A 26,212-nucleotide genomic window follows, 5' to 3' on the forward strand; every position below is an offset into this window, starting at 1 on the left:
ATGTGACTTTCATTCATCGTAAACAGCATCTTTCACAAAGATCTCAGTACTCCCCTGACAATGCCTTCATCTGACTTTCGTTTCCAAAGGATGGCCACCATCTTTGTTTAGGTATCATCTAGGGTCAACATCTACTCCTTGGACTGAGATGCTGGCTCAGAGATAACACAATCATCTAAATCTTGGTGCCTGTCAATGGCTGTATGTGGGTATTCACCAGTACAGTGTATGGATGCAGGTTGTCTGCATCCAGTGATGTGAGTCTGTATGCATACTTAGCTGTATATAAGTACCTACTTATACAGTATCTGCGTACAGGCACATACACAACCATTGACTTCTATGGGGGGCTGTAGGCAACACTAGTGGCTTCCTGGTGAGGTAAATATGCTGGAATGTACATTGTATGGGTTCCACCACCCATTTCCATGAGCCCTGTGGGGTAGATTAAAGTTTGAGGATGCTGTACATAATTTTATTTATATCTCTTTTTTTCAGCTCTGAAAGCTCTTTGTCCTTCTTTGTCAGTGCCCGACTCTTGGTGCTGGAACATAATATCCCAAAGAAATTGGGTAGTATTGGCCCTGACTATCTCTATAATTATAGATAAGTTTCATATAGTTTTTTTCTATCATTAGTTTGAAACCCCACCAAAGTGTGTAATGAATAACCCAACTGATCCCATCCATATTTAACCCATATAGTCCCCTTACAGACACAGGCTGTTATATTACTTTGCACATTATCCAGCGGATGAGTAATGGTCTAAGAATGCTGTTATGTGTAACAAATACTTCTCCGATCTAACGTTAACAATGTATAAATCTAAAGGGTGATAAAACATGCTGGAGTGTTGATGTAGCAATTTCTCTTATTAAACTACATGAATCATAAGCTGATATTGGTGGACATGGGCTGAGATCTCACTTTCCAGCTACACCATCATAAAAATAATCCTCCAAAGTCATTTATATTCACCTTAGAAAATCAATGTATTTAACCCCTTTGTGGCCGCAATACAACTTTACAATATCTCATATCTAAATTGCACCTTGCTGTGAGAATGTTAAAGTGATAATAAAGTCAAAAGGTTTTTAAGCTATTTCAAATGTAGATGAAATCACTTACAATGGACGCTGCTCCCTTGATGTTTAAGAGTTTTAGTTTCCTGCAGAATCAGCTGGTCTCCTGAGTACTGGCCCTGACATCCTGTTTTAGGGTGACTTTTTTCCCTTGCAGGGTCCATGCAGCCACCCTTGTGTACGCTAGTAAGCTGTGTGTGACTCCACAAACACACATTCACGGCAAGGCAATCTACTCTCCTGCTTATTGCTCCCCACTCCTTCCTCCTCCGAGTGCCGTGTTGCCTACCCCTGAGATAGGGGGCATGTTAAAAAAAGCAGACCAATGCTTAGATCACCCTGCCATGATTTTCACCCACTTGTCCCACACACAGGCTCCAGTCACATCATTATGTAAGCTTTGTGCCTTGCAATATATAAGACCTACTCACCAAAGAGGACCTGTGATGTCATGTGACTGGACCAAAACACCTTATGAGAAAAATGATGCATACAATTTTTTTTTAAATGCTCCAAATGGGACGAGGGGGACAAGAAACATGGAAGGGTGCCCAACGTGAAGCTGGTCAATAACTCTCCAGCTTCTATCAGTAGTAGAAGCGTATGCAAGGCTGCATTCAAAGTGTTTACTGGTGATTTTAAAGCATTTTTATTTTTGCCTTTTTGTGCATTTTTTCAGGCATATTCATCCTGCTTCATAGGAAGCTCATGAACCTTTTTGAGCATCAGACTTCAAGCTACATGCACCTGAGAGCTCATATGTGAACAGGCACAATTTAAAAGCATGTGCAGCGCTCACCCCAAAGGGGCCACTGGATAGAATGGGTCCCTCATAGCCTGTCTAGGGTTTACTGTTGCATTGTTGCCCCAAAAGCACTTATCAACCCTCCAGTGGCGACCAATAAATCTGGTGTCCACACAGATGACATGGTGCTGATGAACTTTTATTGAAGAAATTTGAGAGAGAGAGGGATAAGGCACAGGACACCCAGGATGTTGTAGACTCTAAAAGTGATTGGACAAAGTATATGCCGATAGAGAACCTTTAAGCCGATTGTGGCAATCTTTGTCTTCAGCTCCTGGCTGTGTAGTACTTGATGCAATAGTTACTAGTACATTTCAGAATAGATCACCAATCTTCAGTAAAGGATCAACTTCTCAGGCTCCACATACCTGGGGAAGTTGCTTCATATAATATCCATTCTCAAGCTTCACTCTTTAGGCTCAGTCCTAGGCCTCAGTCTGAGCACATGGCTTCCCTTCCTAGGTAGCAGGCCTAGAGGGGTCAGACAATCCACAGCATCCCTCCCCCAGGCAGGAGGCCCAGGGGAGAAGAGACACTCACAAGGTCAGTCCTGACTATTTATATCCTCCCCCAGCATGCACCACTGGCTATGAATCTCTTCATAACACATCATTATTGAATGCTCTGCTCTGAGGCAAGGTTACACTCAGCAGCAGGCAGGTACAAACAATAACAGAATGCTTAGGGGAAACCACATGATCATAAACTATTAAATCAGGATCAGTCTGACAGCTCTAAATTTAAATAGACACTGCTGCTTAAGGCAGGGTGGCTACACATTGGGTTCTGGTTGCTCAGCGTTTTGGAGCCTTAAGCTTCAAGCTACAAAATGCTCAGGTGTGAGTCCGGGCTAATGGAGAGACCATATAATATGCTAAAACCCCTTGTCCCTGCTTGGATGGGATGTCACACGCTCTTCGGACAACCAGAGTACCAGACAAATACTTTCCTAATACCAATGACATTTCAAACCAGTAAAAAAAGGCAAAAGGCTGTTTCCTAACATAGCTCCCGGGTCTGTTTGTTGCTAACGTGATGGATTGCAGAAAGCAGGCTTGCCCCTGTGAACCGGCTTTAATAAGAGATGTAGCAATGATTAATGTGACAATTCTTTGAAAGGCCATTGTTATGCACATTATGAATTTTAGCCTGATATAGAAAAGGAAAGGAAAGGAAGGGTAATTCCTCCCGAGTTTGATTAGAGGACCATAAGGCCTGGCTTTGCTTTTGACTTTTGATGCTTTTTATCTGCTTCAGCCATAAATCTTTTGCACAGATTAGCCAGACCTGGCCAGGTCCACTTGTTTCTATCCAAAGTGTTTTCTATACAGTGTGTAAATCAACCGCACTCACACAGAATGAACGATTCCTTAGAAGGGTTGTATAAAACTCCCATTAAAAGAATCACCCGGTGACTTACTGCTGGATACTAAAACACTGTCAGTTACGGAGGATGTATATACTATTAAAACCTATTTTGTTGTGCCCATGTGACCGAATTTTATAGATAATTGTTCATAGTCAGAGCTATGTTGGTGCCCTAGGACCCATGCACCTATTGTTAAATTCCCCTTTAATGTTGTAACCAGACATAAGACACTGCCATTATTACCCTGCCTTTAATATGTACCCTCTCCCTTGGCCATTTACACTTTTTGTGGGGTTAATTGAAATTCATTCAAGTGGGATTTTTAGTGTTTGATTTACAAAACATATGTGGGGTAGTGGGCAGGATTAATGGAGTGCAGTTCCCCTATCTGCCACTAACTGTCACTGTAGAAATAATGGTTAAAGGAGAACTATGAGGTGAGCGAAAATCCCTCATCCTCATAGTTCGAGACGACGTGTGACAATTAAACTGTCACTCGGCTCAATAGATCGAGAAGTGAGCGAACACATACCGTCGCTCGCTCACTTCTCTATTGTCTCCCTGCAGAGAGCAGTGACTGTCAGTCATGGCTCCTTGCAGGAGTTCCCCCCTCCCCTCTCTGATCCTCCAGCGCTGACTGGGAGAACGGACGGGGGAGTGGGTGGGCACAGCTGGCTCTGCCTTTAGATAGGCAGAGCCAGCTGTCACTCACGCAGCTGGGTGGATCTCGACAGTAATGTCGGGATCCGTCCCGGCTGCGGCGGTCTCAGTATACCGTGAGCTGTAGCTCGCTATATACTGAGTTTGGGGTCACGGGAGGACGCTAGTTTTTGTCCTTCCATGACCCTTAAGAGAACTGTGGGGAAAAGCCCTGACCCCATAGTTCTCATTTAAATGTTTGGGTTGTTGTGTATTCATTATAGATGGTGCCACCACCAAGGAAACGGATGCCTGAAGTATGTATTATATTGTACAGATGAACAAGTCTTTAGTAAAGCATTGAAAGGACTCTCTGTGTGGACTAATCCTTCCCCCAACCTCTAGATGGGAATTTCTCCTTGGAATGAGCTTGAGGTGGAGAAAGATCAGGGTTAATACTGGTCAGGCCAGGCCGGGTTGCTCTCAGAGGTGGGCTCTACCAAGAAGAGGCAAGTTGCATTGATTTCGCCCATGAAGACCATGAATACCTTGACAGCCCCGTGCCCAAAGTATCCCACGTTATCTGAGCTACTACAAAAGTGGCCAGACAGTAAGGAGTTAATGCAATATGTGATGGGATGTCTGGTGGTGCATGGGCAGTAAATGTGAAGAGCATGCAGGCCGACACACACCCATTGTGTTACATTTACTTTGAAGGTGTAAAATATTTTTGATTGGAATACAAAAGTAAATCTGCTTTCATATCTTACCACATACCTCCCAATGTTCCAAGATGATAAAGAGCGACATCTTCTAGCACAAAGTATTTAAGTAATGGACATGCACCTGCAATGCCCCCAGTTGTATGGATCATTAGGAATTTATATGGCAAATGTTATTGATTAAACCCATAATTTTTTTCACCATTATTTTTTCTTTTACATTGGCTTTTCAAAATAGCAAACAAGATAATTAAACGATAAGATCAAGGATTTAGTGCAGAGAAAAAAACTTTAAAAGAAAAATGTCATAGCTGTACATTAGACCAAAAAGAGGGACAACTAAGGAGGAAAGAGGGACAGAGGGATTTAGCTCCCCAACAGGGACAGTTGGAAGGTATGGGCCCTTATCCTCCTGAATGTGTTTAGGGAGATTTGTACAATCTGCAGAGAATCATATAATGGAAAAATTATGATTACTTTCTGAAGAGCAGAGAGATAGGCATGTAAATACTCAGGCAAAATGAAAATTAGGCAGGTACATTGGGAGGTATGACTTATGGCAATGTATGGTACCACACGTACCATGGTGTTGTGCATTGCCATTAGTTTCAATTGGCTTCCCAACACAGTAAAGCACCCACTGCATCAACAAAAATTGTGCAGGTTCAATTTTAGGTCCATTGTGGTATGTTGACTGAACATTAAAATGAATAGACTGCCTTCACGCAATGCAAGATAACATGCAACATAATAACATCTTTTCTCTGGCAGATTTCCCACTTATTTTTATCCACATGACATCTGTAAAACTTTACATTTCCTTTCTCTTTCTGTACAACTGACAATGACCAACAGAGCAAGAAGTGAGAGAAAATGTCGGCACAGCAATTCATGTTGGTAGAAGTTCTGTATCATCCCTACTGAAAGTTCTGGGTACATTTTTACCTTAATTCTGGGTGGATGTTTGTTGCTGCATGGCACTAAAGCTGGCCACAAACCAGTAAAATTGCAGTTTTTTTCTTTTAGAACATTTATTCAATTCTCTAATACTTAATGGGGGCAAATCAATGACTGTTTTTTACCATAGTGAGAAAAATAATTGAAGGTGCAGGATGAAAACTTTTTCTTGAATGAACGAATTTCTAACAGTGAATGTGGTTTTCCTTTGGGAAACTCCATTCGTTCCAAAATCAAATAATAAATCAAAATACATCTACTACAAGTCTCTTTTTCTTCTGAAAATTAATTAGAAAATCTAGCAGTGTATGGCCAGCTTTAGAACCAAGTTTCCAACACTATTCATTCTATAGCAGTTACTAACTCTGCTGTTAACTTGTAAGCACACAAAAAAATAATTCTTTTAGCTTCGGATCAATTTGGATTTTTATTTCTTTCGGATTTCGGATTTGAAATTTGATTTTTGTTATTCTGATTTTGCAGCCATCCGATTTTTCTTTCGGATGGCTTTTCGGACCTTGTCTGCAATACAACCAAAAGAGCACCATCTGATTGGCCAGAGAACAATCAAATGTCTGATTTAGTTTAATTTTGAATGAAATTCGAACGGATCTGAATTTTCATTAAAGGAACATTCAAATTTGTTCACATTTGGACTCGTTCAAATTGGGAAATTCGGATGCATCTGAATGTACGAAATTAACGAAATTCGGACGAATATCTGTTTGGAAGTAAATGAAATTGGCATGCCTCCTCTGCTAGTTATAGTGTATTTGCTGTTCTTTATTTTTGAACTGCAGGCGTTATATTGCTTTGTAGGCATTGTCTGATGAATTATAAAGAAAACATTCCTATCAATTAAAGGAGACTGTATAATGTAATAGATGGAGGATAGTCAGGTCTCACTATCTGGCTGTTATCAGAGATTAATTATGGGGAGCCTCCTCTGCTGTCAGAAAGGGGACCAGGGAGTAGCTGCATGTATCTGTGTTTTATAATGATGAATTAGTGTGGACCTCCATCTGTCTGACTGGTGTACTGACAGAGGTCAAATTAAAATGTATCTAAACACAAAAAGAAAAATGTTATATATTGCAGCTCACCAGTCTTTAGATTTGGCGTCTGCATTTGTTTTCATTTTTTTACAGCCTTCTTCTTCCCTTTTATTTTCAACTGGTGATCCTGCCAGTTAAGCGCTTCCTGTTCTTGGGTGACAACGCTCACTCACTGTACTGTATTTATAGAGGAGCACCTTTGTCACTACAGGGCAAGACTACAGATCACCTCCCTGTCTCATCTTCTCTTTAACATAGGGTAAGGTGTTATGTAGTCCAGACAGATAGCAAGAAACAATGTAACTGAGAAGAATGCAGCAGAGTAAGAGAGCCTGGGAATTTATCTGCCCATAAGATTTCTGGCTGGCTCAATTAGTATTTTTTGCACTTATTGAACAGATAAGACATTCTTAGATGGTTTTCATCAAGGAACATGGATGTCATTGTGTATTACTAGCACTTAATGCTGAAAAAATTTAGATAACATTTTATGGGGTAGCAGGGATGAACGTGGTGGTTTCGGTTAAATTGATTTAGCAGTGAAATGACCAATTCCTGATTTCCTTGCCACATCAGAACATCTTAACTTTGTTCTCTGAGAAAACCATCTTCTCTCTCTCTCTCTCTTTCTCTCTCTTTAAATTTCTTAGAATATTTTTTTTTTTTTTGGGGGGGGGGTATTTTGGTATTTTGGTTATTTATTTTGTGTTCTTTCTATTTGCATTTTGTTTGTGTGTATTTGAGCATGTGTGTACTGTGGCGAGTAATTTTTTCTTTCCATAAAAAGATGATGATGCATCCAACGCAGACTAACTTAGTAATGCCGCTGATTCAAGTACTGTTATCTTTGGGCTGCTCATTGTTGTGATCACTGTCTCTCCTGTACCTCACGTACCCCACCCCTCTCACCAAAAGCCATTTTGCCTCTTCCAATACAGGATGGGAACCCATAACTTAATGGCTAGTGAAAGGTTGTGCATGTGAGGAAGACTGGAGTTTGGAAAACATTAATGTAATACAATATAGCCAACAGAGCCCATCCTTTACCCCAACCCTAACAAGATGTCTAACATTTGCATACAACGAGCGATCACACAACTGCTCACTGGTGCTGTGTATGGGATGGGCAGCACAATGGCTCCCAGTAGGGTCTTTAATGAACCATGCAGCTGTCTGATGTTACCTGTTCTCCTCTGTTACCCTGAATCCCACCAAGTGACAGGCAGAACCACAGAAAGAACATGGAAAGGCTTGTCAGGAGCTCGGTATTGGAGGGAGGGAGGTGGGTGGGTGGTTGACAAAACAAAAATATGACCATTGGAAAATACTTGCATGATTTATAACACTTGTGGTGAAATCCCTTCTCAATGTCACACATGTCATGCTGCAGTTTGGAAGAAAAAAGAGAATTTAAATTCAGATTGTTTTCAAAAAGCCCAGTGTGCTAAATCACTTAACAAAAAGTGGTGAAAACAAAGCAAGAAGTGTCCCCCCTCCCGATGATTACACAATACAACATAGCTATTAATAGTTATTGTTAGTGTTTTGTTTCCACTATGCAAGTCACACTGTGTACAATGTAAACTAGGCAGCTGCTGCACCCTTGTATCTTTAGGCCAGAAGAACATTTCTCGGTTATGGCAAGGCATGTTCCAACATTGGTGTGTTGTGGTGCTTTGCGTTCTAAAAAAAGGTCATTGCAATGGACGGGGGTGGGGTTGGGCACAGCTAGCCCTGCTTCTAGAGAGGCAGAGCCAGCTGTCAGTCAGCCAGTGGGGTGGATCTCCACAGTATTGTCGGGATCCGTCCAGGCTGCGGCGTTCTCAGCATATAGCGTGCAAAAGCCTGCTATATACTGAGTTTGCTATACACTGAGTTTTGGGTCACCAAAAGACATTAGTATATGTATCCATTCTGTATCCATTCTGACAGCCAATCCATGTGAACTGAGAAGTGGAAACTTCTACACTACTTGAATATTAATCCCATATTTTGTCAGTTTCTGCAGAAACGGTTAACACGCTGAGGAACTTCATACTGCGTCATTAATCTGAGTGTCATGCTTTGTTCCTGCCATTTTCCTTCAGTGTTAGGTTGCTTCTTCCCGCCATGGCTCCTGTCTGAAAGTAACATGCAGCTTCACCTCAACGACAGTGACCTGGTCACCTCCGGCCATTAGTAGTATTAAACACTTAAACGTGTTTTCAATAATTAATCCAGATCAAACAAATATACGTTGCCTAGCAAAGTATTGCTTTACATTTTTGCATAATGTTTTCAAACATCTGACTCCAATTCTGTCAGCTCAGCTTTCCTGAATTTCCTGTCCAGTACTGGATCACAAGAGACAGAGCAGTCTCCAGCAGTCATTCACCTACTAGCTTGGAGAAAGGAGATGCATGAAGAGGGGGAGTGGGTTGCCTTGTTGTACCTGTGTGTTTGTGGAGACACACACAGCTTACTTACACACACACAAGGGTGTCCCAGTTGGACCCTGCAAGACAAGGAGCCACCCTAAAACAGGTTATCAGGGCCAGTGCTCAGGGGCTGATTCTGCAGGAAACTAAAACTTTGAAACATCAAGGTGCAGCATCCATTGTAAGTGATTAAATTAGCATTTGAAATAAATGTTTTATCACTTTTAACCCTTAGTATCTTTTTAACCTCTTCTGTTTAAGCAGTTGGTTGTGAGTAAAGCAAGGTTTTTACTTGGTGTTTCTACATGCTCTGTGGCTAACACAGTACCCGAAGCATTGCATATTCAAATCTTCCTGTTAATACAGTTCAACTTGTCGGATCCCAAGCACAAGGGGAGCATTCCTGCAGCAAAAGGTTTCTCCAGCTACTACTGTAGTCTATCAATCCACCAGCTACTACTGTAGTCTATCAATCCACCAGCTACTACTGTAGTCTATCTTTCTCCTTAGAATTTGTTGGACAGGCCTAGACAGTTGTCCTAGAGAGACTAGTGTGTTGTTGTGTTGTTGTTGGCATCGGTTTTTGTGCATGATTACTTCAGCCACTGTCGTTCACAACAACACAAGCTACCAGCTACTACTCTAGTCTCTCAATCCTGGAAATCTGGTGGACAGGTTTGGGCTCAGTTGCCCTAGAGAGACTAATGAAATAGCCAGCTTGTGTGGTTGTTGGCTTGGGTTTTTGTTCATTATGGTGCTCCTCTTCAGCCACTGTTGCTCACCACAATACAAGCCACCAGATACTACTGTAATCTTGCTCTCCTGAATAGCTGGTGGCTGGGTCTGGCTGTCAGTTCTTTTACAATAAAATCTTTTAGGTACAGGTGGCAACCAAATCTGCTCTCAAATTAAAACCCATAAAACGCAAAAGTCTGTCCCCTAAAAGATACATAATTTGCTGAGACAGTCTCCAAAGATTAAAAAAAAACCTCTTGCCTCAAAACCGAATACAACTCTTAAAGAAAAAATTTCTAGTTGTGTAAAAGAGAAAACTTTGCTGGAATTTCAGGGAAATGAAAACTTTGCATTGTGCTTATCCCTGATAAAAACACAGCAAATAAAAGAATGATGAAAGCTGAGTAATAGATGCAATAAATTATAACTGGTTACCGTGTGATTCAGTGCACTTTACACTCCGCTGTTTGCCTTCCTGAATAAGCCCTCAGAGATATGCAAGAAACGCTCCCACAGATATGGCAGAACATATTATAGCAACTTCTAAATACCCCTCATATTATCCAGAGCTGTTCCGACACCAAAGGAGATGTAAAATAATACGTTTCACCAAGCTTTACAACATATCCAAATATTTTGTTCAGGCTTAGTTCCACTTTAATGTTCTTCAACCCAAAGGCAGTCTGAGTAACCAGCTAGTTCTGTTTTGTGTAAGTTGAATTTGCACATAGAAGAGATGTTTACCTTGTAACATACACCCTACTATATAAATACAGTCCTAGTGCTGCTTTCTAGGCTGGTTGAATTATTTTATCCCAAATGCCCACATAAAAATATAGAATACTTTGCAGTTCAACACAGCTAAGAAAGTACTTGAAGACATTCAATGACTCGTCTAGCATTTGTCAGATTTAAAAATCCCCTCTAATAATTTTTCAAGATCACTTAAACATGAGAACTTCTTTTTCTTGTGCAAAGATTTTGTAGAGGTTTGCAGAAGCCCAGTACAAATTAAAAGATATATCATAGATGAGGATTTCTTGTACATATGTACGATTCGTTTTGTTCCAAATCGAAATTCGTCTGAATGTATGTAAATTAGGACTTTCGAATGCATGATAGAAATAACGAATTAGATTGAATCTGAAAGTTTGATATTGAAATTCGGATAAAACTGAATTTCATTCGAAACGAAACAGAAGCAGGAGAACTGTCATTTACAGCTCTCTGGCTTCTCTGCTCTTTGTTGACATTCTGGACTTGTATCCTGAATGAAAACAAAGTAACAAAATATTGTTACAAAATGTAAACAAAGAAAGAAACTGAGAGCTGTGTGTTATTCTGTAACAGCTTCTGCTTCTTGGCTGACATTCTGATCCCAAATGGAAACAATGAATCTGACAGCTGTCACAGAATACACAAAAGTGTTAAACAGTCCACAGAAATAATAATTTTTAAAAACGTGCAGTTGCCCTGACAATTCATACCAGACCATTTACGTCTGGTAGGTTTTTTAAGGGGGACCCCAATGGAAAAAAAATTAACAAAAAAAGGTGGGATCCCCCTAAAATCCCATACCAGACCCTTAATCCGGACAGCTGCCAGGCAGGGCAGGAAAATGGATGGACGAGCAAGCGCCCACCACCACCATACCAGGCCACATGCCCTCGGCATTGGGAGGGTGCTTTCCCTGGAAAAGCACCCTCCCAATGCCGAGGGCATGTGGCCTGGTATGGTGGAGTGAGAAAGGGGCCACTTGCTCGTCAACACAAAGGCTAATTTTGTCAATGAAGCCTCCAGCCTGGATGTGATCACTATGTCATAGCTGACATAGTGATCACATGATTGGCAATCTTGGCAAAAATGGTTCCAGATCATCAGTGGGGACTCCGGGGACTCCAGCTGTCAGTGAATTGAGAGCCAGCAAAGTGTCCAGTGTCCAAAGATCCATGGTTAAACTGGATCTAAACCCAATCGTTCAAATCTTGTGTAAGCTTTAACATATCAATGTGATTTTAAAAGTGCAGCTTTCATTGAAATAATATGTAGTGATCCTGCCATGAAGATTCTTGTGCAGACATTTCCTGTTATGGGGTGACAACTGCCACCAGGTCACATGTGCCCCTGCTGGTGCCACACCTTGAGCTGGCACAGTCTATTATTAGTCCCAATCAGGAAGTTGGTCCAGAGCAATGATGTGCAGCCAACACTGGAACAAGTGCATGTAGAGAGGAAACATTTGAAAGAGGTTGGAGGAGATCAACAGCAATGAGATATAAGAACAAGGTGAAAACAGCATTTTATTAAAAAAAGGCAATTGTGTATGATACAGACTGCTTTAGCAAACTAGTTGTTACCCATTTTGAGTTTATTTCTACTTCAGTACAGACTTTAAAAACTTATTGCTGGCTGTTGATTGCATTGCAAATGTTATTTTTTTATAGTATTCAATTTTAAATATCAATTATTTATGTTGTATATGAGCTTTGAGGAAAGCGAGTTTTCCGTTATGTATGGATATGTATAGTCAAACCATCTTATTCATTTTTAATAGAGTATTCCTTTTAGGTAGATTCACCTTTGCTATTTGCTCTGGTGACCATTGTCACTGAGTCAGAAAATGATGGAAAACCCCAAATTTTACAGTTGTCCCCGGAACAGGAATAGGTAGGAAATCTTCCAATCCGGACACTCCTTCTGAACACAACTATCTAAGACAAGGAGTTACTTCCTGTTGTGTCTCTGAAACAGGAAGTAAAGAAAAATCTCTATAACAGTCGGCGGACATGAGCTGTCAGTGGTCTAAGGATGCATTCGCACTGGAATTGGAGCCAAAAATGCGGGTCAACGGAGGTACGTTGACTTGAGTTTGAATAGTGCATTAGGGGGGGAGGGGTTATGTTTAATTTTTGCACTAAGCTATATCAGGTATTGGTTTTGCCTTACGTGAACACAGGTTAGCAGTACGCATCAGTCCGTAGGGTTGCACTGCAAAAAATGTAGAGTCTTCAGCGGAGGGTAGCACAACACAATGGAATGGTGTGAACTGCTCCCATTCACGCCCATTTTTTTTCAGATGTCCTTGTGTTGGTATCCGTTAAAAAAAAGATGCCAATCTGGTGTGAATGGGGCCTAAACCCTTCACTACCTTATCGAAAACTACGGTTTAAGATGTTTTGGCTAGGCATACACTAAGTTTTTCCAAGACAAAAAAATACCTTTCTGGTTGAGTTTGAAGAGAAAGGAAAAGTACATTGACAGTGTTTGGTAAAAACTCTAAATTCTGGAATTCTTCATCTAAGTCTGAATTCTTCATCTCCTGAAGATCAGATCAATTTAAGTTTTCTAGGGAAGGAAATCTAAATATTTATAGAAACATCTTGAAACATGTGCACCTAGAATTAGCTGAAGGATCCTGTCAATTTATCCTGGTCAATCAGGAGATAGCTTATGTTTCTGGTGTCTGTATATAGTATAGGAAACATTATACAGAGGTAGAAGCTGGCTGCGGTTGATGAATATAAATAACACTGTGTGATTGGAATATTTATGCAATCCTGTATTAACCGGTTTTATACATAATGTTTGACAGGTGGATTGGCAGTGACTACCTGGGCTGTCAATGTTAATTGGAGGAACAGACAGTGAATTCAAAATGTTACCTAAGCTGGAATTCTGTTTTAATAAAAACCCTATTTTAGGTTTTTATTTAACGTTAACAAATGCTCAATGTAAAAGGTAAAGAAAATATTTTATCTAGTATATTACTTTATGTATTATTATTTCTTTAATATTGTCATTGTATCTGACAATTACAAGTATTAAACATAGTGCACTGCAAATTTCAGTGCAGCCTGAAGGTGGCAGTGTTAATCTGAAAGCTAAAGGCTTTTATTTTCTCAGTGAAGCCTTCAGCCTGCATGTGATCACAATTTCATAGCTGGCATAGTGATCACATGATTGGGAACTATTCTAATTGGTCATTAGTGGGGACCCAAGCACTCAGTGACCGTAAGGATTAAGGGCAAAAGGTATCCCGCCACACTTCTTACTGGAAAACCCCTTTGGTTGGGTGCTGAAATGACTGCAGATGGCACCGCTCAGATCAATGAAGTAACAAAGTAGAGATGGCCATCTTTGTGACAATATGCGACAATTAAAGAGGTTTACTTTGACACATATCTTTGGTGTGCTGGTGACATCTTGTTACTTCATACTCAGGATTCAGGGACACAATTTGCTTAAAGTGTCTAGTGCCGGGCTCTAAAGGGGGCACGTTTATAAACGTATCCTCAGCATCATGCTGGAAAATGTTTGTATGCAGATTCTGGATAAGAAGAGGTTATAGAAAACCTTTGGGAATTTAAACCTTGTAAAGGGACACTGGGATGATCATGCAGGCAACAGCAGACACATCCACTTTCTTTTTGACATGCCCCGGTCCCCCTAAAATGCAGAAATCTGTATTCAGAACCAATGACTGACTCTCTCATTGTCCCAATAAATCATGTAACAATAAACCATGTCCTTTCTAAAAACCCAGCTTCCCCACCAATGTTGCACCATGGCATGCTCTGCATGGTACACTTTCTTTAGCTCACAGAAATCTGTCCCTTCCATGAAAGGGTTAGTTAGTTGATTGTGTATGCACCCCCAGGCCAAATGTACCTAGTCCTCTGACAAATTGAGGTAAGTAGAAACGGGAAAACATGTAAAAGAAGGAGCCAAGAATTTCAGCTGTTGTCTATAAAAATACAACATATAGCACCGCCTGTCAAACTCGCCTCTGAAGTCAGAAGTACCATGCAGCAACCATGTGGCATGCGGTTGTGGCACCGTTTTTCATTGTAAATTCTCCCCTGAGATTAAAAGAGACATTCAGTGCCAGTTTTACCTCCTGCATGCCTGGAACCCACCACTCATTGACCTCTGAAAAGTGATCAACCATGGATGAGTTTTCAGAGGGGTGCTAGAGCCTGTCTCCGGGTGAAAAAGGCCTTAATTCCTTCACAGTAGCTTTTGACAAAAACATGAATGAATAGGTTGGCTGAACCTCTTGATGTGGAATTAGTAATCAGTATTCAATATTCCTATATAGTCGTTCACCTCAGTGACCCCTCACCTCGTCTGCCCATATTTCTATGGAGCACCCATTTATACATTCTGCAATGCATTTTGGGAGACTGCCCAACCCTTGATCATAGCCTTTAGTACAATAAAACATTAGTTTGGTGTCTGCTTTTTTACGCATTTTAGTTCTACAACACCTGGGGATTCTTTTTCAGCTTTTTGCTCTCTTGAGCGCTCCTTAAGCCTTTCTGCGTGTTTTTCTAATACGTGCTTCAGACTCTTGCGACACAGCCATATCAAAGGCTTTCACAGCTGGGCGCCGTTTGATGCTTTTATTTCACAATTCCTCTGGCATGAACGCGAGAATTAAGAAACACTGTGAATAGAACAGAAGTTAGACTAAATAACAGTGATCTCACTGAGATGAAACCGATTATCCTTTGTCTCCTGTATGATAAGAGACCTCTCTATTACTAATGACGCCTTGAGGTAATGATGCTTTATTGCAGGGGTAGGCAACACTGGCTCTTCAGCTATTGTAAAGCCATACATCTTGAGAGGCATTGCAAGAGTCTGAGAGCCATGGGCATGACTCCTAGAGGCAGACGCATTATGGGATTTGTAGTTTCACCACAGCTGGAGTGCTGAGGTTGCCAACCCCTAGATCATTGCCTTAATTGATGGATTAAATGAGTATCGCCTGAAAACAGAGGTCAGGCTCTGTAAGTTGGTATGTCCTGTTGTACATTTTAGCTCCATTGTTATGCAGCCATTGCATTCTGGGCTGCAGCAACTTTTTTTTGTTGTATATTACGGTAAATAGCAGAAGAGGATCACTTCTGACATGTTTTGTGCTGATTTTGAGTATTTAGTGCCAAGAGGTGACCTCTTGCTTCTACTTAAAAAACATGAAGAGTGGCTCCAGCCCAGAGTGCAGTTATCTATTTCTTTTTCTGACTAATTTCCGGAGTGCAATGAGCCAGACCAGATCCCGGGGATTCCACAGTGGAGCCTAAGATGAGCCGCTTACATTGAGCATTATATATCTTCTTGTGTTATGCAGCCATGTCGTAGAATGAACTCCCTCTCCCTGTAAGCAACTTTACTATCATCTGTGTCCCACTAAGGGTCATTCCAGTCAAAATGAAAAATGTTGACCCGATATTGGGACAAGCATAGCCATAGTTATATTAACAATATGTCCTTCTTGATGCACCTAAAACTAAGTCATTTGAGTCTTCAGAAATCCACTTTCCACTATAGCCACCTTGCTTTTGGGATACCTACTGGCTTGTTGAAAGCTCTTCTTTAAGACCATGGAAACCTCAGAAACACAAAGCTGAATTCCAGGCCAACAGTTACATTCACAGTGTGAATTGCCATGAGTTGTAACTCTGTTCAGCCATTCTAGTGATCCAGGCACTTTGCCAGACTGCAAAGCCAGATCCCTGAACTACCAACTGCAATTTCAGTGCATCTTGGCCACCAACCTTCCAGCAGCCTGTTGACTGGCCAGTGTCCAAGCCATCAAGCCCAAATATTGCTTCTATTCGACTAGAGAAAGTTTGTGGTCCAGCACCTTATGCCCACTCACCTTTGTTGACTAGACAGTGACAATATCAATACAAGAGGTGGTCATCATTCTGCTCTTTTGGCTCGCTCATCCTGTCAGCAAGCTTGCAACACTTGGCAGTACAGCATAGCCTCACTGACTCGCATTGCGGCCCTTCCCTTTCCGATTCCTGCAGTGCATGCATTATAGGAACCTAATTTTATAGCAGATTTTGTTACATATACCAGCTTAAAAATAAATGTAATGATTATTTAAGGGAATAATAAATGTAATGGCTGTCTCTTGCATTTGCCCAGAATTCAACTTTAACAGGTCTGGGTAACAAGAGTGCAGTTTGTTCCAAGCCCTCTAAATGCCATCATGGTAATACATTTTTACATGTATTTGTGTGATCGTTCTTTTATGGTTTCTTCAATTGTAACAATATTTCCCCACTGTATTTCCAAATCATTTTCATTTCTGTTCAGTTCTGCCAGAACCACAGGTGGGCGATTGAAAATGATTTTTGTGCAAAGCAATGGGAAAAACAATTTGAACCAAACTGCATTTTATTAGCGCCCAGGGTACCTAAATGTAGAGTTGACATGAAAATTGTTTTCAGACCTGCATGTTCTTTGTGCTTTTCTTGTCACTTTGGCTTAGATGATGGAACACTAGCGTTTCTTGGCGATCAGCGTGGACGAGTTTCATGTCTAGCGGTGTGAAGCTCTCGGTGATTTCAAGGAGCACAATGTGCAGTCTTTTAAGGTGTGATAAGCTTGTGTAAACAGGTCTTATTAACTAGCTTACTATCAGATCTAAGCAGGATGGACGACATCTGGAAGCGCTTGGTGAGGGCTACGCAACAGTTCTCCGACATGTGTGGCCTGATTTTAGTCTTTTAACGAATAAAGCAGCTACCTCTACTGCTATGTATTGTATGACGCACAATTAACAAATTGGCAGGAGAAGGGCAGGAAAGTAAAAGCAGATGTCATCTATTGCAGACCTTGGGATCTATGTCCCACCTCCATTCCAGGTCTTGTATCAACCTCTACTTATCTGGAAGTTCAGTTGTTATTTTGATTCACTTTCCACAGTCTTAGCTTTCCTTGACCGGCACTGAAAAAGAACAGGATTTTCTTTTGTTGTTTCTTCTTTCCAAAGATAATACACGTGATTTCAAAAAGAAACTTACAGTGTCACCTAATCTGCCCCCACCCCAGAAACATGTACTGACTTACTCAATTCCCTGGCCCTCCATTCGGCCACTGGGACCATGGAAGGTACCTGTCACTTCTACGCATTAGTGAGCTCCTGACTTTCGTGCCCTTTCCCTTGTGGCAGTGTCAGGGGAATAGTGAGTGGCCTAACACTGCCTCATAGGGCCAGAGAAGGAGACCATAGCCCGGTGTAAGCACAGACAAGCCAGTATGGAGCTGACACACAAGGCTTTCTTTCCCTAAGGCAGGTGGTAGAACATATCAATATGGGGGTAAGAAAAGGTGAGTACATACTGCTGGGCATGGGCCAAAAGAAAGGTTCACTTTAAGCATTTATACTCAGTGAATGTACATTTTGAGTTATTCTTGTAATATTAACCATAAAGTAATTTTTAATGTGATTCTTAGATTTTGATATGCTTAGTTTTCCATACTTCCATTACTGAAACTCAGAGACAGATTTGTAGATCATCCCATGCAGACGTAGGCAACCTTGGCACTCTAGATGCCACTACAAGTCTCATTTTGCCATCATTGCAAGGCTCAGATGGCAAAAGACATGACTCCTAAAGGTAGAAGATGATGAGATGTTTAGTTTTACCACAACTGGAGTGCCAAGGTTGCCTAACCTAGATCTGGTGGCTATCCATAAATGAGTGTGCTGTCTCCAGCAGTTTTATGGCAATGCAGTTGCATTGGTATTATAGTGTATTAACATGGTTATTGGTTGTTATGCTGCCATCTTGTGGTTACTGTGTGTATTACACCCATTTTTTCCTGTGTATCCTCCCATTTGTATGATGTAATACCTCCTTCCTCAGTGGAAGATTTAGTCATTTTAAGGCCCCTTCTACACATGAGGAGAGGACGGCATTATCCTTTTTTTGACCTTTAAATACTGTGATTTCAGCCATCGGCTACATCCTATTGTTTGCAAGAACATGCTGCATTCAATAAAGGTCATCTTGGATGAAAAGTATTTGGTGAGTTCGGCTACCTAATGAAGATCGTCTGCGGTGATTGTATCTGCTACATACAGGATAGGTATAGAGGTCTCACGAAGGGATAAAACACTATTTAAACAGTTGGAGTCAGAATAATGAATCTGACATAAAAGTGTATTGTTTTCAGTAATTATGAGCAGAAGAATAAAACTGTTTTGAGGAACAGTAAGTCACAATCACTGTGACCTACTACTATTCATGAAGCAAAGCCTACATTACAGATAAACACCAAGCACCTGCTTAATACATAGCTGAAATATACTGTATTTACAGGGACTATCTTATCTAACAATTTATCTTATCTAAGATAGTAAGGACTAGCTTACCAAAAGTATTGTAATACTGTTAAGAATTTATATTTTGAGGCGCTCCTTCCAAACAGCATTGCCAGGTTGGTGACATAATATTTTCTTCTCAGCAGTTAGTCCTTGACCCACTCATTCTTTCTCCTAACAAGCTGATAGTGTTATATTTGGGGCTCTGTGCAATGCAATAGAATCTGATAGCAGTTTATCCATGAACATTATTGAGGAGCCATTTCCAAGCAGGCCTGCAAGTGAACAGACTCTCTATTAGGTTCTATGGCAAAACCACTGTATATGCTCAGCACGCCACAATCTGCTGGTTCACTGAAGAGGACTGGAGCCACCCAAGCTAACATAGCCTGCGGCCATCAGAGAAGGCAAATAGCTCATCTGATGTAAGATAAAATGTAGCTATAGCATGAGGATGGCAAGGGGAACAGTTGGGGTGCATTATGTAAAAAGTACAGTTATCCTTCAACAATGGTAACGTATTAAAAAATGAAAATGTTTTAATCTGCGCTTATGGATAGTGATTTGATGTTATGGGAAAAATAAAGCTGCCACAATAGAGACAATACGTCCTAAGAATAAACACAATGAATTTGCGACACTAAACCCCCCTTTTAAAGCATATAAACTAAATACCAACACATAGACAATATTTATACTGATCCTAGTGTGTCTAAAACCTTATATTAGTGAACAGTAAACCTTTTGAACTGGATAAAATAAAAATTAAATTATAAAGTTGGATGATCCAGTTATTAAGAAAAAGTAAATAAATAAAGTGCACTATTTGCTTAGTGAAACTTGTGTGAATATATCACAGTGAATGGCACAGAAAACAAAATTGGCTGTAAATATCATAAACCAAAAATGTAAACATTCAATAAAGGTACTTGTAGCGCAATCCAGTCTGGATATATAAACTACCAGACTATGTGAATATACCACAATGAATAACATGTTATTGAATGTTAATGAATAATGCGTTTATTTTGTATTCATTTTTTCTTAATAACTGGAGCATCCAACTTTATAATTTAATTTTTATTTTATCCAGTTCAAAAGGTTTACTGTTCACTAATATAAGGTTTTAGACACACTAGGATCACTATAAATATTGCCTATGTGTTGATATTTAGTTTATATGCTTTAAAAGGGGGGTTTAGCACCGCAAATTCATTGTTTTTAATGGTAACCTATTGACATGCACTTTTTGCCTAAAATTCTTATCAAATCTTGCCTAGACCTATTGTAAACCTAAGCTATATAAACAGTTTTAAAGGCAAGCTGAATTAAACTGGATGTTTGTAAAGCTGATTTTCCATTTTCTGTTATACGGTAGGTGTCAAGTACTTAGTGGAAGCCAAGTTGACCAAAGGGCTTCCCTTACACCTTCTGTCCAATACCCCCTGGAGATGGTGACAGTGTGTCCTGACGCAGCTTATAATCTGAAGTCAGTCTGGATATTGTTGAGATGCTGGAGAGTTTCGGGCTGGATTTGTGCAGAATGCAGGTTCACAGATCAGGCACAAGAACACCAATAAGCAGGAAGAGCATTCCTAGCAGGGCAAGTAGCCAAGCAGCAGAGGTAGCAATTTGGAAAGCAGAGTCCAGGCCAAGATTGAGATCAGAGGGGCAGCAGAGGTACCAAGGCAGAAGACAAAGTCAGGACACAAGCCAAGGCCAGCAGAAGGCGAAACAAGTGCGACGGAGTCAGGAGGCAAGACGAGTCAAACACAGGATAGCAAAATGCAGGTCAGGTCACAGCAGCTGAAAACCTCTCAACAAACTTTCTATACTGTACTGAGCTTTAAATAAGGCAATTGGTGCCAAAACTAGTGCACAGTCATTTACACACATGTGCAGATAGTGTGTAAATATTAGACCACGGGCTGCAATATGAGCATATGCAGATCTATGGGCATGGCCATGCTTCCTGATAGTCAGTGACTTGCATTGTTTTTAAATCTGCAGCTTTTATTAATAAAATGCCTGATGATCCTGCCATGAAGATCTTTGTTCTGTTACTTCTTGTTATAGGGTGGCAATGCTCTGTGCTTGGAGAACACACAAAACAAGCGCCACTTAGGGAAGGAATGAGCCGGGTGCTTGCCACTGGGAGCACGTCCCTGCTCCAATATGATCCTATACAAACAGAAGAAAAACTGGTCGCACACTGGATTCCACTGGAGGAGTTAATTGAAGCTTGTACCACATCACTGGTGTCCCGCCCAAGGTCCATCCCCCAAGTCGTAAAGATCAACGTTCTGTGCCTGTCTGCTAGTTGTGCTTTTGTGTTTTCACCCTGTGCTTACAAGCTTCCATTGGAGACTACAAGTGTCCATGTTAATGCTCCTCTTTTTTGGCACACAAAGTTTTAGCAAACCAAATGACATTCAGTTATAGTTTACATTTGCTTTAAAACAGATTAGCTTGCTGACCATGAAACCTGTAACATTTCATTGTATGTAGGCCATTACTCTAGATGCTAATGAGAGTCTGACTTCACTATTAGTTCTTTGTAGGTGCTAACTACAGTACAAAACTGGATAGCTTTTTTAGCAACACTGCAACACAATAAGCTGTATCCATTCTTCCTGATAAAGATTTCATGAAGGTCTGTAGAGTCACCACAAATGGTCACGTGTCTAGCTCCAAACTGTCTGTCCATAATTCTCACACACTTCTTCCTCATGGACGTTGCCTGCAACCATGCCCCATCAATACACCACCGATCAACTTCCCAAACATGGCTGCCAAAGCCCAAACCTCGAGGATACATTTGATTCCTGTAGCTCCTCTCTTAGACGCTGTAAGCAGCCTTAACAAAGGTGTTTTGGCCACCCTAAGCACTCCTTTACAAAGGTCAATAGACATTGTCCACAAATACAAAAACATTAAAAGATCACACTGACCTCAAGCAGAGAAGCTTTTTTCCACTCTGAGAGAAGTAAGTTGTGTGCCTGGAAAATAAACTAAAAGAAGATTTGATAAAAACAACAGTAAAACATTTTAAAGGTTGGCTGTCTGGCAAGGCTGCCTTTATGACAAATAGCTTAATTCCAGGGCTTTACAAACAGGTAATCCAAATTGTTAGCTGCTCAGAGGATGATGGGGTTGCCGTCAGTTAGGAGAACAGAGGAGTGTAGGAAAGTGACAGTAATGCCTGATGGATTCAGCCAGATGGAGACTGTAATACTGTCCCTCTGCCACATGTTCCCTCCCTGCTCAGCCATTTATGATCTGATATGGATCAGGAAGAATGTTGACACAATGGTTTGGACTTATTTAAGGCAAATATAAATTGTTAAGGTTAAAATAAACAGCACTTTTTAAGGTGTCCATTGACATTAAAGTGAACCTGTCTTAAGAGTATACTGACTTAAGTATTTACATATTCTAAACAAATAGTAAAACGTTTTAAAACAGTACTCACTCACCTCTGCACCTATAAGCATTGTGGAGAAATTTTTCCTCAAATTTCCCAACAGAGACACTGAAACACAACTCCTGTCCCTTATGTTCTGCAGCCTCTTAAAGTGTATCTAAACCCAAGAGCAAAAATGTAATATATTTCAGCTTACTAATCCTTAAATGTGGTAGCTGCAATAGCCTTTTTTTAGGCTTTTTTCCCTCATTTTAATTTGATGGTCCGGTCTGAAAGTCTGTTACTTCTCAACGTCCTTTAACAGACCAAGCTGTGCAGCAAAAGTGGCAGATAGAACATTGAGACAAACTATTTAGCGCTGACGAGGGTGATTACAATAGTTGGCTTTTATTAATTTATGTAAAACCTTTACCCTAAAGGAAAAAACAAACATCGGTCGCTGTAACTGCTTAAAAAGTGTTTACTGGAGATCAGATTTAATTTCTCAGTCAAGTCTATGTAAATCTGCTGGTGCATCGAATGCTACCCAAGTCAACCAGAGATGTAGATCCTCGTCAATCACGATGAATAATGCCTGCCGTTCACTGACCTGTCCGATGCCGCCAAACTCCCGCTGCAAAATTACAGTCATGAGTCGAATGCAAACAAAGGGCAGAGTGAGTTGTGATGCCACGACTTGCTTCACCCATTTGTTCTCATCACATGCCAGCTCTCTGTTCTCAAATGTCATGTAAACAAATGGGCGGAGCGAGTGCCGTGACGTCTTTGATTACATTTGGCTCGGATATGTTATTTTGCCGCGGGAGTTCGGCGGTATGGGGCGGGCCTGCGGGACTTTTTTTAATTTTGGCAAGTCGGCGGGCCTCATTCATTGTGATTGACAAGGATCTACATCACTAGACGATGTGATTGACCTTTGTATTACATCGATGGACACTTTTTTTTTAACTAATAAAGAACTTACATCGAAAATTGTTGTTTTTCGCTCCAATAAAGGACTTTTTTAAGGTGTGGTGTGTTTATTTACCATTTTGTGTACTATTTGGTGACTTCTTGTTAGACCGGTCCTCCCAACGTCTCTCCCCCTCCTCTACATGCAGTCTAAGGACCTGTAAATCATCACATAGGCACAGTGTGTAGATGTGAGGATGCCGAAGAAAATTCAAATGCTGCAGGGAGGGGGAGACAGGCTGGAGGGAGCGCTGTGACAGCTGGCTGGCTTGATGCTTTGGGTGAGTATAATTTTGTTATTTAAGTACCTAAACACAAATGAGCAAGTAACCCTTGCAGTGCGGGGGTAGCCCCACTGCAAGGATACATTAAAAAAGTTCTTTAAACTGAGACCAGGAGCTGTAGTGACAGTCCCCAGCACAAACACATTCTGCATATATGCGGTGCAACAGAGAAAAGCCCACATATACAGTATATGTTACTGCGGTGGGAAGGAGTCATAATAGAATCTTGGCAGCCTTCCAGCCTTCTAATGTATCCACACAGCGGGTGTTTCTAAGTTATTGTTGTGAGCTTGGAGGATGTTTGTGAGCCAATTACTCCACAGTAAATGCAGCTAAAGAGGTCAGTGATAGCCTTTTTGAAGCTATTTAGATGTGTGTTGAGAATATGTAAAGAATTTTAATGTTCATAGTCTGGACACAGTTGCACTTTAAAAGGTAGTCTCCCAATCTGGCCAAAAAATGCTTGAGTGGTAGAGGATCAAGTATCTGGGGGGCAGCTTCAGACATTACCAGCTCACAATCACCTGAGGAGATAGTGATTGTAAATGTTGGAAATATTTATTTGTTCCTAATCATCTCTCATTTGAAGGGACTGACCCTCTTAGCGATCCAAACAGTTTGGTTTCCCTTTGCTTCTCAAATGTATCTCTTTTTGCCTGATGTACATACAGACCAATAAACATTCTATTTAACTTCCAAAAGTTTTTATATTGCTCTCAATGTTTTAATCAAACCTGCAGAATCTTATACTTATTTACTTTCAAACAGTATAAAGGAAACCAGTGATGAGAAGAAAATCATATGTGGGTTTAACTGACTACATTTGCTATTTTCTTTATGGGTTGCATGATTGGGGGTGTGAAAGGGACGTGGCCTTTAGAACTGAACTTTAAGCACAAAACTTTTATTGAAATATATTCCTCAATAGCCACAAAGGATAGAAATCCACTTTGTGAACCATGGAAGTAATGTAGCGATAGATTTAAAAAACAAATGCTGAATAAAACTGAATACAGTGAGATATGAGGTCAAACATACTGAAAAATAGATTTAGACCCCATTAACACTGAGCAATTTGTAGCGTGATTTCCGCTCATAAATCGCTCAAATATCGCTCAAATATCGCTCAAAGAATCCCTCAATGTAGCTCGTCCAATGAATTTCAATGGAGCTGTTCACACTTCACTACTCAATGTCGCCTGTAGCTTGTAGCTCAAGCTTTTCGCTCGAACATGACCTATTTTTCCAGCGGATTTTATGCGATTTTGCCCCAGCAGGCTTTAATAGACTGCCAAAAGAAGCGCTACAAAATGCACTGTAGCTAAATGTAGCTCAATGTCGCTCAGCTCAAATCAGAGCTGAAAAAGCGCTTTTAATTTTTTTTTAGCTCCGTGTGAATGGGGTCTCAGGGTTTACCTACTGTGAGGATTCGCTCCAAACAGTAGCACATTAAGGACACCGCCACTCGCTCTTCACTTTTTAAGGGCTTCTTTGCCCACTTTTATTAACGCACAACTCAAAAGAAAAGTCCACACAGGCGTTCCCTCGCAGGGGTTTTCAAACACATGTACCATTTTCTGTCAAATGCACATTTTTCAGTCTCACCGACTTCGAGTGGTTTCGTTACTGCAAAATATCTGGCCACACAGGCGGATTGCCACACAGGCTGCCCGTTTGCCACACGGGCGGATTGCCACTCAGGCTGTCTGCTCCCCAGGCACACATTCTGGTTCTAGGGAGGGGCTGTTCTCTTAGTAGGCTGGGACTTCTTGTAGAAGCCCTAACAAGCCAGCTGGCTTCAGCTGGGCTTGTTACCTCCAAGCCTCCAGCCCTCTCAGCACTAGACCCCCTAGAGAACAACCTTTTGTATAACACCTGAATCTGGCATATGCATCTCTGCCCTCCTGGCTAGACCCAGACGTTTTCATCAGCCTGCTGCCACACTACCTAGGGATGTACCTAAGTCCCCATTCACACCACTGCCTTCCGTGAACGCGCAGCACCCTCTGAAAACAAATGTGCACGGAACACGTACAAAACAGGCAACGTACTTGCAGTGCCATTTACTAGCTAATGACATCCCAAATCCGGCTGGGCAAACTCGTGGTTTTCCCGCATGCTCGCAGGCATGAATATATGCACAAACACAAGGGAAAAAAACATTGAGGGCATGTAGAAGATTTTGCTACATGAGCTACTTTTCCCAAGTTTGGAGCACGTGCAGCACCCTTTGAAATCAATCGGTTCGTGCGGCAAACAAAAACCTGTGAACATGCATCACTGCGACACGATTCCTGCTACACAATGGTGTGAATGGGTACTAAAGTGGGAATTCCAGCAGCATGAGCCAATTAGGCTCTATGTCATGCCACAGTATTATCATACTAACATAAGGTATATAGAAATGTGTGGCTCACATCAGCATCTGATAACAATGACAAATAGTTTGGGAAATAAATCAGTGTGTACAGTAGTTAAAGCTTAACTCCGGGCACAAAAATTTGAATTCAAGTATATTCCTCAGAAGCCACAAAGAATGCAAAACTGAGCACTGAATGCCGTTGTAAACACAGTTACTAGCTTGCAAAAGAAACAGTGACATCACTCTGCTGAACATAGCTTGTGCAGAGAGCAGAGCTGTGGGAGGC

Source organism: Nanorana parkeri, unplaced genomic scaffold (genome assembly GCF_000935625.1).
Source record: "Nanorana parkeri isolate BGI_ZX_2015 unplaced genomic scaffold, ASM93562v1 scaffold355, whole genome shotgun sequence".
NCBI lineage: Eukaryota > Metazoa > Chordata > Amphibia > Anura > Dicroglossidae > Nanorana > Nanorana parkeri.